This window comes from Pongo pygmaeus, chromosome X, assembly GCF_028885625.2.
Source record: "Pongo pygmaeus isolate AG05252 chromosome X, NHGRI_mPonPyg2-v2.0_pri, whole genome shotgun sequence".
Classification (NCBI taxonomy): domain Eukaryota; kingdom Metazoa; phylum Chordata; class Mammalia; order Primates; family Hominidae; genus Pongo; species Pongo pygmaeus.
Window position 1 is genome coordinate 3702149 of NC_072396.2, and position 17559 is coordinate 3719707.

At 49.9% G+C, this 17559-nt stretch overlaps 1 protein-coding gene across 4 annotated transcripts in view; it reads right to left on the minus strand.

Moving 5' to 3' along the window:
* The window catches only part of LOC129025076 (cAMP-dependent protein kinase catalytic subunit PRKX-like), a 263528-nt gene that overhangs the window by 104691 nt on the left and 141278 nt on the right, over window positions 1–17559 (minus strand). The gene's annotated exons all lie outside the window — the stretch shown is intronic.

Below are 17559 nucleotides of genomic sequence, written 5' to 3' on the forward strand. Positions count from 1 at the left end.
AAGCAGGATGGAAAAGCCCAAACTAGTCATATGGACAGTTTTATGTCCTCCTGTCTTCTCTCCATCTTACGAGAGAATGAGCTGGGCATGGTGGTGTGTCCCTGTAGTCCCAACTACTTGGGAGACTGTGGCAGGAGGATCACTTGAGCCCTGTAGTTTGAGGCTGCAGCTTAGCTATTGATTGCACCCCACTGCACTCCAGCCTGGGCAACAGAGCAACGCTTTGTCTCTAAAAAACAAAAAACAAACAAAATCATGATAATCCCTTGACCTGGCCACTGTATCATCTGACAGAAGACATGAAAGGCTGGAAGAACTGCCCAGAGGCGTCCCACAGGAAATTCCTCCGTAGGAGACTCACCATACTGGCAACAGCCTCCCACACTGACAACCTCTGTGTGGTCTCCTTACACCACAGACAGGTGGAAGCCATGAGCGCTGCAAGGGGGAAGGAATTTCCATCCTCGAACCTGCGCCTCCTCTGCAAGTCATTTACATCTTCGCTAAAGGCGTTCAGACAGGGTAGGGTGAGTCTCCTGGATGCCTATTCTGCCATCCTGGGAGAATTGCTGTGCGGCTTCAAATGCACCTAATGTGTTTCTGGGGTTTTTTTTTTTGAGATGGAGTCTCACTCTGTCACCCAGGCTGGAGTGCAGTGGCACAGACTCGGCTCACTGCAACCTCCATCTCCTGGGTTCAAGTGATTCTCCTGCCTCAGCCTCCTGAGTAGCTGGGATGACAGGCACCCACTACCATGCCCAGCTAATTTTTGTATTTTGGGTACAAACGGGGTTTCGTCATGTTGGCCAGGCTGGTTTCAAACCCCTGATCTCAAGTGATCTGCCCACCTCAGCCTCCCAAAGTGCTGGAATTACAGGTGTGAGCCCCCACACTCGGCCTCTAATGGCTATTTATCATGTTTTCTCCTACTCAGATCAAATGCAAATGCCAACTGGACTTTCACTTAAGATCCTAATGGGGAAGCAAAATGTCCATCATCCTGCCTCACCCAATACAGCACAGAATCGGAGACGCCGGGAAAACACGCCCACCCGAGAAATGCAGCGTGAAAACGCTCCAGAAAGGAGGAGCTTCTTGAAAGTATTGGTAGCACTGGTTTCATTCTTCTTGCACAAGGGAACCTTGGAAAAAAAGGGGCCTGCCAAGTTTACCCGCACACACGTGGGTATTACCAAATTCATCCACATGCCCAGGTTTCTGTGCGAACAATCTGCCCTCTAGCCCCTGTGTTTCTGTCTTGCTCCTCCAGTAGGATACGAGATTTGCTTCTGGGATTCTAAAGTACATAGGTCAGGCAGGGCGCGGTGGCTCACGCCTGTAATCCCAGCACTTTGGGAGGCTAAACTGGGAGGATCACTTGAGGCCAAGAGTTCAAGACCAGCCTGGGCAACATGACGAGACTCTATCTCTACAAAAAAAAATCAAAACAATAGCCTGGCGTGGTGATGCACACCTGTAGTCCCAGCTCCTCAGGAGGCTGAGGTGAGAGGATCCCTTGAGCCTGGGATGTCGATGCTGCAGTGACACCACGTCACTGCACTCCAGCCTGGGTGTCCGAGTGAGATCCTGTCCAAAAAAAAAAGGAGTGAGATAATGCCGTATGTGTCTCTCTGTGCCTGGCTTATTTCTCAGAGTATAATGACCTCCAGTTGCATCCACATTGTTGCAAATGACAGGACTTTATTCTTTTTACAGGCTGAATAGTACTCCATTGTGTAGAGACCACATTTTCTTCACCCAGTCATCTGCTGACGGGCAAGCGGGTTGTTGCCCTATCCTGGCTGTTGTGTGACTCGTGCTGCAGTGAACCTGGGAGTGCAGGTATCTCTTCACTGTACGTGGTTTTAAGCTACTATATTTGCGGTCCTTCATTCCAGCAGCCACGCAAGACTAAGACAGTGTGAAAGAGCATAAAAGAGGTAATGATAGACCAGTGCATCGCAGCTGCCTTTCCATGGACCCTGCCGCGTGGGGTGAATAGAGCCCCATCTAAAACCATTTCAGCTGCCATCACAAAACACGGCAGACTGGGGCTTAGAAACAACAGACATTTACTGCCGTCGGTCCTGGAGGCTACAAGTCCAAGATGAAGGTATGGGAGATTCAGAGTTTGGCGGGGACCGGCTTTCTAATTAATAGACGATGCCATCTCGCTGTGTCCTCATGTAGTGGAAGGGGTGAGGGAGCTCTCTGGGGTCCCTTTTATAACGACACTGATCCCATTCATGAGACCCCACCCTAGTGACCCCATCACCTCCTAAAAGCCCCGCCTCCTAACACCATCACCTTGGGGATTAGGGTTTTGACATAAGAATCTTGGGGTGGGGGACACAAATATAATGATGGTGGCCCCAGACCTGGTTTTGGGACTGGACCCACCACAGTAGAGGACCACGGGGAGGCCACCTGGAGAAACAGGCAGAGGGGACCCGTCACACAGACAGAAACATCGGTTCCACCTTCTCACCCTGGGCTTCCCAGGAAGCTTCTAACCACAGACTTTTCTAACAGGGAAAACGAGGTCACAAATCTAAGTAAAGCACTTTCAACTTTTTGGAAGAGATGCCTTGGAGCTTCCTCTGTATTTCCCCCAAGGTTTTTCTTTTTTCTTTTTTTTTTTTTGAGACAGTCTTGCTCTGTCACCCAGACTGGAGTGCAGTGGTGCAATCTCGGCTCACTGCAAGCTCCACCTCCCGGGTTCACGCCATTCTGCTGCCTCAGCCTCCCCAGCAGCTGGGACTACAGGCGCCCGCCACCACACCCGGCTAATTTTTTTGTATTTTTAGTAGAGACAGGGTTTCACCGTGTTAGCCAGGATGGTCTCGATCTCCTGACCTCGTGATCCGCCCGCCTCAGCCACTCAAAGTGCTGGGATTACAGGCACGAGCCACTGCACCCGGCCGTTTTTCTTTTAAAAAAAAAAAAAACAACACAATGTCATCAACATTACTACCTTTTTAAGCTATATCTCTCACTCTTTTTTTCAACTTTACATATGCAATTTCATGCTGGAGAGAAGAGGAAACTGATGGATAGAAAAGGTTTACTTTTTGGAGACCCTACAGTGTGCCAGGCACTGTGTAATCATCTCCCTTGATTCTTTCTTTTCTTTATTTTTGACATAGGGTCTTGCTCTGTTGCCCAGGCTGGAACACAGTAGCAGCATCATGGCTCACTGCAGTCTCCACCTCCTGGGCTCAAGCGATCCTCCTGCCTCAGCCTCCCTAGTAGCTGGGACTACAGGTGCATTCCATCACACCCAGCTACTTAAAAAAATTTTTTTTGTAGAGATGGGGTCGTGCTATATTGTCCAGACAGATCTTGAGCTCCTGGGCTCAAGTGATCCTCCCACCTCAGAGTCCCAAAGTGCTGGGATTACAGGCACGAGCCTCCACACCTGGCCTCCCTTGAATTTTTATTTTTTGAGACAAGGTCTCTGTCACTCAGGCTGGAGTGCAGTAGCACAATCTCAGCCCACTGCAACCTCAACCTCCTGGGCTCAAGTGATTCTCATGCCTTCGCCCTCCTTTGATTTTCATAAGTATGTCTCTTCCTGGTGGGGGCTGGCTGCTGCTTTCGAGAGTTTAATGTCTCCCTTCCTTGCAGCGTGCCCACGAACTGTAGATGACTCTGCTTTTCTGGTCCGATCCCAGTGTGCACGCTCTGCTTTCCCAGGGAGTAGGCAGTGTGCTGCAGGCGAAACCCATTGGGCACACAGCATCCCTTCTCTCAGACCCTCTTTCCCATTAAGAAAATAAGGCTACAAGCATGGTGGATGCACCTGTAGTCCCAGCTACGTGGGAGGCTGAGGTGGGAGGATCACTTGAGCCCAGGAGTTCGAGACCAGCCTGGGCAACATAGCAATGCCCATCTCTACAAAAATAAATAAATAAATTAGCTGAGTGTGGTGGTGCACATCTGTAGTCCCAGCTACTTGGGAGACTGAGGTGGGAAGATTGCTTGAGCCTGGGAGGTCCAGGCTGCAGTGAGCTGTTGATTGCACCATGGCACCCCAGCCTGGGCGACAGAGTAAGACCCTGTCTCTAAAAAAAAAAGCAAAAAGAAAATAACCCTAATGTTGTCATGGTGGAGCTTCTGCCCATAGAGAAACTAATGTACATATTGTACCCGTCCAGTACCTGGCATCAGTGAGTGTCATAAAGAACAACTGCCGATAATGCCATCATCCATTCATTTATTTATTCACACGTAGAGTGACCAGCTTGTCCCTGTCTCTGCCTGTGACTTTCCCAGCTAGCACTGAAGGTTTCCCACCTCAGGAAACCCCAGGCACATGAGGAGGGTTGATCTCTCTATTCATGCAGTGGATGGTCTTGGGCACACACTAAGTGCTGGGTCTGTTCTTTGGATGTGGGAGATGAAAGTGGCTCCAACACACAGAGGTCCCTGCACTCTTGGCATTTATGTGCCAGCAGCAGAGGCAGGTGGAATGCTTGAGCCCAGGAGTTCAAGACTAGCCTTGGCAACACAGCGAGACCCTGTCTCTTTTATTTAAAATAAGTCCTGCACATGTATCTGAACTTAAATTTAACATGTATTTTAATTTAACTTAAACTAAAAAAATAAAATGAAATAAACAATGAAGAGGAGAAACCGGCAGGACTTCTATCCTAGGAAATGTTCTCTGATGTGTAATATTTGATCTCATCTCTTGGCATTTGAGTGATGCACTTAAATGGAAACTGTCATTCACACATGCATGAGCCGGCTTCACACGGAGCACCCACACAAGATAAATAAGATCAAAGGGCTGAGCTGCACTTTCTGTGTATTGTCAGGCCACAAACAACACTCCTAATTGCTATGTCAACACCGCCCACAAGGCTGCTGATCTATGCACACAGTAAGATCTCACCAGTTCAGATGCCATTTGTCCCGGCAGCATGCTGTGTGACAGACAGGGTGGGGATGCCGTGGACTCAGTGTCTGTGTCCCCCTAAAATTCCTGTGTTAAATCCTCACCTGCAAGGTAATGGTGGGGATGCCGTGGACTCAATGTCTGTGTCCCCCTAAAATTCCTGTGTTAAATCCTCACCTGCAAGGTAATGGTGTCAGGAGGTGAGGCCCTAGGGAGGTGATGAGGTCGTGAGGGTGGAGCCTCATGAATGGGATCACTGCCCTTATAAAGGGGCCCCAGAGAGCTCCCTCACCCCTTCCACCAAGTGAGGACACAGCGAGAAGGTGCCATCTATGAACCAGGAAGCAGGTCCCCACCAGACACCAAATCTGCCATCCCTTGATCTTGGACCTCCAGCCTCCGAACTGTGAATAAATGTCTGTGGTTTATAAGCCACCCAGTCGGTGGTGTTTTGCTACAACTGCCTGAATAGACTAACTTGAGGCATTAATAAGAACCCAGCAACAAGGAGAGGAAAGGAAATTCTCGCCAATTCAGGAGAACCAAGGACAAGAGAAAACCTACCAGTATAAGCACTTTAGATCGGAGAATCATATATCATTAATTATGAAGATCTCCTAGCTCTTAAGAAAATAAAATATTTTCAGATTGTATAGTGTGTGAAAGTTTAAAAAAAAAAAAAAGTGTCTGGCCAGGCACGGTGGCTCACGCCTGTAATCCCACCTCTTTGGGAGGCCAAGGCGGGCAGATCACCTGAGGTCAGGAGTTTGAGACCAGCCTAATCAACATGGAGAAACCTCGTCTCTACTAAAAATACAAAATTAGCCGGGCATGGTGGCACATGCCTGTAATCCCAGCTCCTTGGGAGGCTGAGGCAGGAGAATCGCTTGAACCCGGGAAGCAGAGGTTGTGGTCAATACACTCCAGCCTGGGCAACAAAAGCGAAACTCTGTCTCAAAAAAAAAAAAAAGTGTCGAGCAAGACCGAGGGGACTGTGGTGAGGGAATTCATCCCGCACCATGGTTTGGAGGGTGGTAGCTGCTAAATCCACACACTGGGCAAAACTGCACAGAACTCTACACACACACTCGCAAACACAAATGAGCACCTTTTGAAAACTAATGAAGGCTGAACAAGCCGGGCACGATGGGTTATGCCTGTATACAGTCCCAGCACTTTGGGAGGCCAAGGCAGGAGGATCGCTTGAGCCCAGGAGTTCAAGGCTGGAGTGAGCCGAGATCGCACCACTGCACTCCAGACTGGGCAACAGAGTGAGACCCTGTCTCAAAAAAAAAAAAAAAAAAGCTGAACGAGGTATGTGTTCTCTTTAATAGGGATATACCAACATCGATGACATGGTTCTGATATTGTCCCACAGATATGAAGACGTCACCATGGGGAAGCTGGCTGAAGGATCCATGAGACTCCAGGTACTGTTTTTGAAATCTCCTGTGAGTCTGTATTTCAAAAAATATATATTTTTAATAGGGGTCTAGGAACTTTGGAGTCTTCCTCATAGTAACCGTGTAGGACAGGTTCTGTTATTATTTCCCTTTTTAGATGAGTAAATGCAGAACTAGGTTGAGAAAAGCAAAATGAAATGTGGACCCAAAGCCTGGCCACTGGTTTATCTGTTGAATTACCTCCTTCCTGACAGGTTAACACTTGGGGTACCCATGAGAAGCAAGCACTAGGTCGTAGATGCCAAATGATTCCATAAGGACACTTCTGGGAAAAAACCTAAGTATTTTTTATCTGATATATAGAGAAAGGAATTCTCAAGTGGTCATTTTAAGTAGGAAGATTGATAAAATAAGGCTGTTAGATGGCTGCACAGATTCATCCTCTTCTCTCTACATAGGGTAAGTTGTTCATTTCCACAGTATCATTTTTTTTTTTATTTTATTTTTTAGAGAGAGGATCTCGCTCTATCACCCAGGCTGGAGTATGGTCGCGTGATTGCGGTTGACTGCAGCCTTGATCTCCTGGGCTCAAGTGATCCTCTTGCCTCAGCTTCCCAGGTAACTCAGGTACGCGCCACCATGCCCAGCTAACTATTACTACTATTTTTTTTTAAGAGATGAGGGTCTCACTATATTGCCCAGGCTGGTCTGGAACTCCCGGCCTCAAGTCATCCTCCCACCGCAACCTCCCAGATAGCTGGGACTACAGGCAGGCACCACCATACCTTTTTTTTTTTTTTTTTTGGATTTTTGCCCAAGCTGGTCTTGATCTCTTGGGCTCAAGCGATCCTCCCACCTCGACCTCCCAAAGTGCTGGGATTACAGGCATGAGCCACCATGCCAGGCCTCTTATGCACTTTTAATGCAACAGTTCCTCCCGTGTCCACACCCATTAGAAGGTATTTCTCTCCTGCGGGTGAGTGGAGGTGGAGGGAGGGGTAAACATGAGAAGTGAACCCTCACCTATTACGGAGTTCAAGCGGGGTAAGGGCTGATCCAGGTGGAAGATGGGCGACCCAAATGCACACACAGGCAGGCACACACGTGCAACGCAAGTGAGAGGCAAATGCTGAGTGGCACAAACACACACGGCACAGGCAAAATCCTGGCTGGGGGCTCGTGATTGGCACAGCCAGGTAGCGAAAAGCACAGGCTCAGGACACCTGGGGACCACGAGGCTAAACCCTGGAGGATAAAGGTGAATGAATGTACCCAGGGGTCAAAGGAGACGGGGACACTCCCGGGACAGGCATGTATAAAAGAACCACCTGTGGCAAAGGCTCAGCTGGGGAACAGCCTACCCAGGAGAAATGAGGGGACATGGCGTACCAGCTTGGGGCTCCCTCAGGGGTGACTATCGGGCCCCCCATATGTCCAGTCCAGTCCCACCATGTGACACCTGCTGTCCCGGCCTAACAATTAACTAATTTCACACTCATAATGAATTTTCTAAACTTCATACTCCTAAGGGCTCCGGTTTGGATTAATTGTATGGTCAGGCTGCTTTCTAAGAACATGGAGTTTTGAAGGGTGTGAACTGGACAATGACGAGGCCACATCTGTGTTCCATGAGGCACAGGTGGCCCAGGAAAGGGAGGAGGAAGAAGTTTGGTGGCCCAGGAGCAGACTGCTGCGAGAGCCCGGGAGGGTGGAGGGGGCCGACTGGAGAGGGGCTGAGGGGTGTGAGTGCGCACACGCATAGGTGTCTGAGTGTGAATGTGTATGCAAGGCCAGCAAGGGTGGCTCTGACTGCAGCTGTTCAGAGGAAAACTCATGGGCCCAGGAATGTAGAGCTGGTCACCATGGGCTGTCCCTAGCCAAGCCCATGCAAAGGAACAAATAACTTCCTGGGAGCGGATCTCTAGCTCTGCAATGCAAGCCCCGGTTCCTGGGCCGCCTCCAGAGCCAGCTCATGGGTCTCCACTCAACCCCACTGAGCTGGAGCTTTGTTCAGGGCCATCGGCCACATTAAGACCCACTTAAAGGGCCAAGGCCTGTGCTGGTGGCAAGGTCCCGGGCAGGATACCTGGGAACCACAGATAGTGTGTACAGCTCTATTAAAAACTTGTGGGTTAGAGGAGAATTAAGTTTAGACCGGGAGAAGAGAGTCAGTTTGGAGCCAAACAGATGTTAACAGGACGATAGCTGCCTGTGCTCTAAAAGCGCCTTCCTTTGGGACAGGGACCCCTGGGCCGGGGGTGGGGAGAGGCGGGCATTAGGGGAATGAGGACACGGGAATTTACATCAGTTAAGTTAGTGGCGTGATGGCAAATCTCCAGGGACTGTGACCATCCTCTGCTGCTTTAATAAGGGACCCCCCCCCACTGCCCCACCGCGGAGATATTCTGGGTGCTGGTGAGAGAAAGGCAAGATGCCATGGTCCCAGCATTGATGCACTCTGCATTTTCTGGAAGAGGCAGACACGCAGGCCAGCAGCTACTGCCAGGGCTGTGGCGTTCATGTGGGCAGTAGGAGCTCAGGGGGTGCCATGAATCCTCCCCAGGGCGTGCAGAGGATACATGAACGGGCCTGGAGACTGGGAGGATTCTGTTTTGGACCCAGAGCTGCTGTAGGGGTCTAAGGCAGGGAGCATTCAGGCAGGGCTCAGCGCGGGGCAAGGTGCTTGGCTGCACGTGTTTTTAGGAGGACAGAGGCACAGGGAGTTTTTGGACACTAGCCCAGGAGGTTGAGGCTAGTAAATGGGTTTACCAGCAGACTGGGAACTGCAGAAGGTTAGAGACCATAGACATTGGCTAATCTGAGGGAGATTTGGTGAGACCGGGAAGCGCCTCAGAGGCCACACTAAGGAATTTGCTAAGTCAGCTGTTGTTCACATTGTTGTTCCCTGCTGTATAATGGATTTGTCAGCCTCTGCTTGCCTTTAGGATTTTCTCTGTCATTGATTCTGGCGTTTGATGACCATGTGCCTAGGTGAATATGGTCTATTCTGTTTGTGTGGTTCTGTTTATATTTGTTCTGCTTGAAATTTGCTGAGCTTCTTGGATTAAATGTTGATGTTTTCCACCAAATTTAGGAAAACTTGGCCGTTACTGCCTCAAATGATTTTTCTGTTCCATTCTTTCTTCTCTCCCCATCACGCATATAGGTTTAGGGTCCCTGATATTGTTCTATAAGCCATTAAGCCTTTATGCATTTTTTCGATCTTTTATCTGTTCTTCAAATTGGCCAATTTCTATGCCCTCTAACCTTACTTCCGCAATCTCCCATCTGCTGGTAAATCCACTGATGTGGTTTAGGATCGGTGTCCCCACCCAAATTTCAGGTGGAATTGTCATCCCCGATGCAGAGGTGGGGCCTGGCGGGAGGTGTCTGGATCATGGGGGCAGATCCCTCGTGGCTTGCTGTCTTTGTGAGTTTTTGTCCTTTAAAAGTATGTGACACCCCCCCACTCCTCCCACGTCTTGCCCCTGCTCTGGCCACGTGAGATGCCTGCTCCTGCTTCACCTCCTGCCATGGCTGGAAGCTTCCGGAAGCCTCCCCAGAAGCAGATGCTGCCATGCTTCCTGTAGAGCCTGAGGAACTGTGAGCCAGTGAAACCTCCTGTCTTATCAATTACCCAGTCTCAGGTATTTCTTTAGAGCAATGAGAGAATTGAGAACTGCCTAATACACCCACCTATTAAGACTTTCATTTCAGACATTATATTTCTCAGTTCTCAACTTCTTTTCTTTCCTTTCTTTTTTTTTAAAGAGACAGGGTCTTGCTCTGTTGCCTAGGCTGGAGTGCAGTGGTGCTATTGTAACTCACTGCAGCCTTCAACTCCTGGGATGTGACTACAGGTGTGCATCACCATACACAGCTACTTTTTAAAATTTTTTGTAGAGACAGAGTCTTGCTATGTTGCCCAGACTGGCCTCAAACTCCTGGCCTCAAGCAATCCTCTGGCCTCAGACTCCCAAAGTGCTGGGATTATAGGCATAAGCCACCACACTTAGTCTCCATTTGTTTTTTAATGACATTTTTTTTTCTATTCACTGCAGATGTGCCCCGTCTATTCATTTATTATGAGCATCGTTTCCTTGATGTCCTCTACATGTTTCTCATAGCTACCTTAAAGGCTTTGTTGCCAAATCCACCATCTAGGTCATTTCTGAGTGAACTGTTCTCACTGCCAACCCCAATCTGAGTCAGTCCAACCACCATGGTTACCATGGGGTAACCATGACAGCTCAAATAGCCAAGGGGCGCATTAGAGCTGGTCTGCTGCTGCAGTATCTTTTAATTCTAGGCACACAAGAATCGGCTCCCACATCACATTCTCACGAACTCGAGACCAGTGACAAGAGCTCTCACTTACTGTGTGTCCCTGGAAGGTTTTGACTGGGCGGTCACAGCCGAGCCTGCACACATGGATACACATGTCTGTGCTACAGGAGGCAAAGGTCGTGTTGTTCTGCCAGTCCACATCAAGGGCGGGGGCTGCATTAGGGAGGGAGGACATCTGGAGTTATTCACTGTGTGCACAGCTCCATGGATTTACAACAATGAACAGCACAGTCAAGAAGCCTCTTTAGTTTACTTATTTATTTATTCTAGAGACAGGGCCTGCTCTGTCACCCAGGCTGGAGTGCAGTGGTGCGATCATGGCTCAATGCAGCCTAGAATTCCTGGGCTCAAGGGATCCACCCACCTCAGCCTCCCGAATAGCGCACGCCATCACACCTGGCGAATTTCCATTTTTTTTTTTTTTTTTTTTTTTTTGTAGAGACGAGTTCTTGCTATATTGCCCAGGATGGCCTTGAACTCCTGACTTCAAACTATCTACCCGCCTCGGCCTCCCAAATTGTTAGGGTTATAGGTGTGAGCCATTGCACCCAGCCAAGAAGCCCCATTTAGTAACATGATAAAAACGTCTCAAGCGTAAACACAGTCTCTTTCTAAGACCTTAAAGACCCTCTCCTGCCACGCTGGCAGGGATGACAAGATGTCCTGGGAGAGAGGCTCCGTGACACTTCTTGCACCCCACGGCCTGCAGAATCTCCCGCTCCCATGGCAGTTAAGAAGGGCAGGTGAGAGGGCCGCCCTGCCTGCTCTGTACCTTGCTGCTTCCAGCAGCATCTCTGCAGTGAGCTCATTTGATTTGATTTTGGACAGAGAGAAGAAAAAAGGAGAGGAAAGATTTCATGTCCTATGTTCAAGATACCTCAATATGAAAAAAACTCTCCCGTAACACATTAAGACATCCCCTTGACTAGGGGATAATTAGAGTCAATAAAAACCCCTTTGAGATGAAAAGGGACGCACACTTCAGGGCCTGTGACCAACACCCTCTCTGACTTTGGGCCTTTCTCAGGTCCAGGTGGTTCAGGATCACAAAGACAGAACAACGGGTAGCTGACCTCCCCTTGTAGTTTAGTTACAGCTATGGGTCTCATTCTCTACCTTCCGATTTATTTTCTAGGATGGCAGCTGGGAATCCAACAACTTCCCAATGTACCAAAATGGCCAGGGTACTCGTTAAAAGCCAGGCCCTGGTTCTGTCCTCAGAGCGTCTGACTCCACAGGCCAGACCATGCCCTGAGAGGCACTGGAAGCACAGGTGACAGCAAAGGCGCTGAAGTCCTAGCAAATGGACCTCATTCCTCGTTCTGCCTCTTTACTGATGTACGGCTGCAGGCTGACAGCTTCCTGGAGTCTCAGCTACAGATGTGGATGTTGCAAGTAGCCCCAGACAAGGGGGAGCGAGCCGAGGCATCTCAGGGGATCAGCAGTGCCCGGGACAGGCAGTGCGCTGGAGATGTGGAAGTCCCCACGGTGGGGGCCACCGTGCACTCTCATCCTCTTCTGTTTCTGGGGAAGCGTGGCTTCAACTGCTCACTCCTGTCCTCTAGCAGAGAGTGGGTCTGCGGCTGGGAGTGAGCATCTGTTCCACCTCCTCTCAGGCATCCACGGACTGCAAGGGTCACCCGCCTTCCTAGGGGCCAGCAAGGGTGCTGCGCTCAGGTCTCCGGTCTCTTCCACTGCGGGGGCCACACCAGCAGATCATGTTCCCTGGGCTTCTTCCCACCTCATGCCAGAGAACTGATGAGCAGCAGCAAAGGCCATGCGATGCCGAGACAGAAGGGCACAGGGGAAGAGGCAGCTTCTCTGGGGATCTCTTCCCTTCCCCTGAAGGTCCTGAGCAACCCCACCCTCTTATTAAGGATCATCATGAGGCTTCTTGTGCGGAGAGGACCTCCACAATCAGCCCTGTGTCCAGAACCCCAACTATCAAAGGGAATGACTTAGGGATGTGAAAAGCACTGTGCTCCATTACATGTGAAATGGAGGGAAGGGCCCTCCCTTCCCAGGTTCATGCTAATTTAAGGGGGTAATGTCTTATGGGTGGGACAAGGAGCTTGGGGCTTCGAGAGCTAGTCGTCCGATTCTGACCACCTCTCGTAACCCTGCGCTTCCCATGCAAGCCCACGGAAGTTACTTTTAGCTACTGAGTGGGCTCCATGATGCCCCCAGGAGAGGAGGCAGCAGGGTTAGGACAACTCTACAAGTGTGCCCAGCCAAGAACTCTCATTGGTTTTCCTAGATACTATGGTCCATTCTGTTATTTGCCAAGTTATGTTCTCCAAGGTGGCTGGCTGTAAACACTGAATTAGCCAATAATGAAGCACTGCTTCTAGGCGAAACAGAGGGTTAGCTTCTGCCAGACTCTGGTCACCATGTCCTTACCAATCGACCAATATAGAAACTTATCTCATGTGAGTATTTTTTTTTTTCTTGGAGATGAAGTCTTGCCGTTGCCCGGGCTGGAGTGCAGTGGCACAATCATAGCTCGCTGCAGCCTCGAACTCCTGGGCTCAAGCAATCCTCCTGCCTCAGTCTCTCGAGTAGCTGGGACTATACATGTGTGCCACCACGCCCAGTTATTTTTTGAGACAGGATCTCACTCTGTCACCCAAGCTGGAGTGCAGTGGCACAATCTTGGCTCACTGTACCCTCCATCTCCTGGGCTCAGGTGATTCTCCCACCTCAGCCTCCCTAGTAGCTGGGACGACAGGTGCACGCCACCAAGCCCGGCTCATTTTTTCAAAGATGTTTTTGGCAGAGATGGGGTTTTGGTGTGTTGCCCTGGCTGGTCTCAAACTCCTGGGCTCAAGTGATTCTCCCACCTTGGCCTCCCAAAGTGCTGGGATTACAGGCATGAGCCAACGCACCCAGCCACGTGTGCTTCTTAAAGGCAATCAGCACTGGAAGAATCCAGCTTTCTCTGAATACTAACCATCAATTGCCCCTACTCTTCCTTGGTCTTCAAATAAGAGGTGCAAGCCTCCATGTGTTTATCCTCCTTAAGCACAGGGACCCCATTCGCTTCCCCATCCAGCTCCCCCCGCAGGCGGAAGGTGTGGGTGGGAGGACGCGGGTGTCAGCAATGGTCTTTTCCACATCTGAGATCATCTCTTCTGTTCCATCCCCAGCAGCGTGTTTCATGACAGCCCCACGGTTCTTGACGCATTTTCTTGGTTCTCGTTTACAACATCGCCTGAGCTAAACAGCAAACTTCTGGTCCGGCCTCTGCATTTGGGCATGTGATTAATATACCTGGAAATGTGACAATCTGGCGAGCGGTCCAAGAGATGGCGACCAGCATCTGATGACTCCTCCATCTAAAGCAAGCTGGTTCAACCCGCGGTCCAGGATGGCTTTGAATGTGGCCCAACACAAATCTGTAAACTCTCTTAAAACATTAAGAGTTGTTTTCTTTTTTTTTTTTTAGTGTTAGTGTATTTTATGTGTGGCCCAAGACAATTCTTCTTTCAATGTGGCCCAGGGAAACCAAAAGATTGGACATTCCTGGTCTAAAAAGAGACTCCCCGTGCTCAGGTGGTTAGCCCCACTCTGAGTCGGCTCCTGTAGCCACGATGCTTGGAACCACGTGGGTGAATGGCCGGTAACAGGGCTGAGCTACGCTGGGGGCCTCTGCGCCCTCCCTCCCATACATAGGCCAGTTTGCTTCAATAGCCCTCATTCTTCTGGGCCCAGCCAGACATCCCTTTTGAAATACTAAGAGATTTACAGGAAGCTGCAAAGGTAACAGAGAGGTCCTGTGTCTCTTTCACCCAGGTTCTCCTGAGGGTTACACTTTGCGTAGCTGTAGCATTGTATCGACGCTGGCAAGTTGACACTGGTGCAATGTGCCTGTAGGATGCTGTCATTTTATCACATGGGTAGATGTGTATTGCTGCAATTGAGACCCAGAAGTGTTCCGTCGCCACTAAGATCTCCCTCAGCTACTGTATCGGCACACAACCTCCTCACATGCTTCCTCAACTCCCACACTGCTGACGGGTCCCAGGTTTCTATCATTTTAGCATCATGACAACGTTACATAAATGAAAGCACAGAGCATGCAACCTTTTGAGACTGGCTTTTGTCACTCGGCAAAATGCCCTTGAGATCTCTCCTGGCTGTCGTGCATCAATAGCTCATTCCTTTCTGCGGCCGAGTTTCACTCCACCACGAGGCTCTGAGCTAAGGCTTCCTGCCGACGGTGACCAAGGGTGCCCCCATGAGGTGTTACTGGGGAAAAGCTAGGGGGGAAAGGCAATGTCTCCTATCGCCCCACTAAACACCAAACCTGCCACGGCCACAGAAAGGCGTTCCTCACAGCTCTTCCCAGCTGCGTTTCACCTGGAAGAGCAAGCTTCTTTCTCTTCATTTTGAACGTTCTCTAACACACTGACTGACACCAAAAAGAGAGCAAGTAACGCTTAGATACGTCTGACCTGCCGACGGGAATTGAGTCTACCTCATGGCCAGCCAGATTACAGGTGAGAAGCTCACGCAATTCAGAACAACGCGGTTTGTGGTCTTCTTGGGTCAGCTGGGTAGAAAACCCTTCCATAGGGCCTGGGGACACTTTGGGAAAGATTATTTTCTGCTGAAATACTTTACAGATGAATTCTTAAGATACAAGTGTTAAAGGAACCTTATTGATGTTTACCTCGGGCATATTTTTCTCTGAAGAACAGAAGCCAGAGCTTTCTGCATTAGACATCCCTGCCTCACCCCCGGGGGTCTGCGTGTCTGGTATTCTAGGGCTGTGAACCTGTCATAGCATCCTTCCTGCCTACAAAGGTAGGTTTTGGCACTTAAGCCAAACGTGACGGAACTCCATTACGAAGGGTATTCTCACTAGCCACCTGCTTTGATTTGCAGTCTAGAGCACAGAGTAGCAAGTGTCTGGCATGGAGATGACACACAGATCACAGGCTGTAGGTGGAGTTGCCAGGGAAAGATGGAATGGGTACGGAGTCTCCCTTTGGGGTGAAGAACACTTTCTGGAGGACCGAGTACACGTGCTACCTGCATTTGGAGCCTTTTGTCTCTAATATGCTCAGCACCTTCATCAACAGTGTTCAATTAAAGCAACAGCAGTAACAAATTTCACTGGCAACCCTGAGAGGTGTGTTTGGTGTGGGTCCCAAGCTGTGCAGGAGTGGCTCTCCCTCTCCAGGGCAGCAGAGCAGAAACAGCGTCCTGAGTCTCCCTCACTCTCTGAGCTGCCTGTATGAGGAGTCCCTGCTGAAGTACTGCATGGAATGTAACAGACGTGGGTGCCTATGCATCTGACACAATTGTGCCTCGACAGGACCTTCGGTTCACAGTCTTGTTTCCTGCAGGGCCCATGTCCCCTGCCTGGAGACCTCCCCAGGCGCCGATGGCTGTTCTGTCTTGGATGGTCGTTGGGGTTAGCCCTCCCATTCAGAACATCATTTAAGCACCCCAAGCTGCATGACAAGAAAGACTCAGATCTCCTCCTGGACAACGCCCCAGGGACAGCTGATACAATAGTTAACTTTCGTCCCACATGTTTAGGGATTCCTTCAAGACGGATCAGACATTTGCCCTTACGGGAAGTGGCACCTACCCACTTCTGTCCACTCTAAGCCAGTCTAAAGACTTCCAATAGTCTGTTAGCTCTGCAGGTGGCCATCTGTCTTTGTTTTAAGAGGCCACGACTAACATCAGGACTGAGTTACACAGAGGAGGGAGCTGGAAAAGAAAATGAAGAATCATTTTGGAAGACTGAGGTGGGCAGATCACTTGAGGTCAGGAGTTTGAGACCAGCCTGGCCAACATGGCGAAACCCCGTCTCTACTAAAAATACAAAAATTAGCTGGGCGTGGTGGTGCATGCCTGTAATCCCAGCTACTCGGGAGGCTGAGGCGGGAGAATTGCTTGAGCATGGGAGGCAGAGGCTGCAATGAGCTGAGATCGCAGCACTGCACTCCAACCTGGGTGACAGAGTAAAACTTTGTCTCCAAACAAACAAACAAACAAAAAACAAAAACAAAACAACCCACGAAGAATCACGTGGGAATCTGGAAAATCGGAATCTCTACAGACTCCAGAGCCCTGGGCTGCCGCATGTGGCCTGGCCTGGCTCCAGTGCACAAAGGGATGTAGTTGGGTCCAGAGCAGCGGCCACACATCTGTGTAGGAAGGTGCTAACACCACAGGCCCGAGGCTGATCTCCCTACAGAGGCTTGCTTGCAAGGCCGGCCCTTGGCTAGCGACTGAGAATTTAGATTTCTGGAGAGTTCCCACCCTTCCCTAACAGACGCAAGCGGCTCACTCTGCTAACACTTGTTTGTGCAAACAGTGTGTTTATGCTGTGTCCCTGCTTTCCTTCTGGGGGTCTGCAGTTTTGGCTTGTACTAGGCACTGGCTGCTTACACGGCCAACCCCCAGTAAAAACTCTGGGCACTGAGACTCTATGGAGCTTCCCTGGTATAAAACACTTCACAGGCATAGTTACAAATTATTCCTGGAATTCAGCATGGCCTGTGAGAGTCCACTGGGAGAGGAGCCTTCGAAACTCTGGATTTGGCCGTGTGCACCGTTTCCCTTTGCTAATGTTACACTAAATTATTGTGCTGTTAGAAATCTTAGCTGTGAGTATATTGAGTCCTGGGGGTCCTTGCAGCAAAGCACCAGTCCTGGGAGTGGTTTCAGGGAGCCCCCAAAACAGCATCCCTTTAGAACAGCAAGAGAAAGGGGCCTGCACTGCTTCTGTGGCTGGCTCACTGCTGTGTTTCAGAGCTCCGAGCAGGTGGGTGCCGAGGTCATCTCTATCTTGCAAACCTTAAGAGCAATCAATGCTTGCCACAAAATGGGTCTCCTTCTGACCAGTGAGGCCCCCTGGGCTCCATACTCTGTGCATTCAGTTACTTTAAG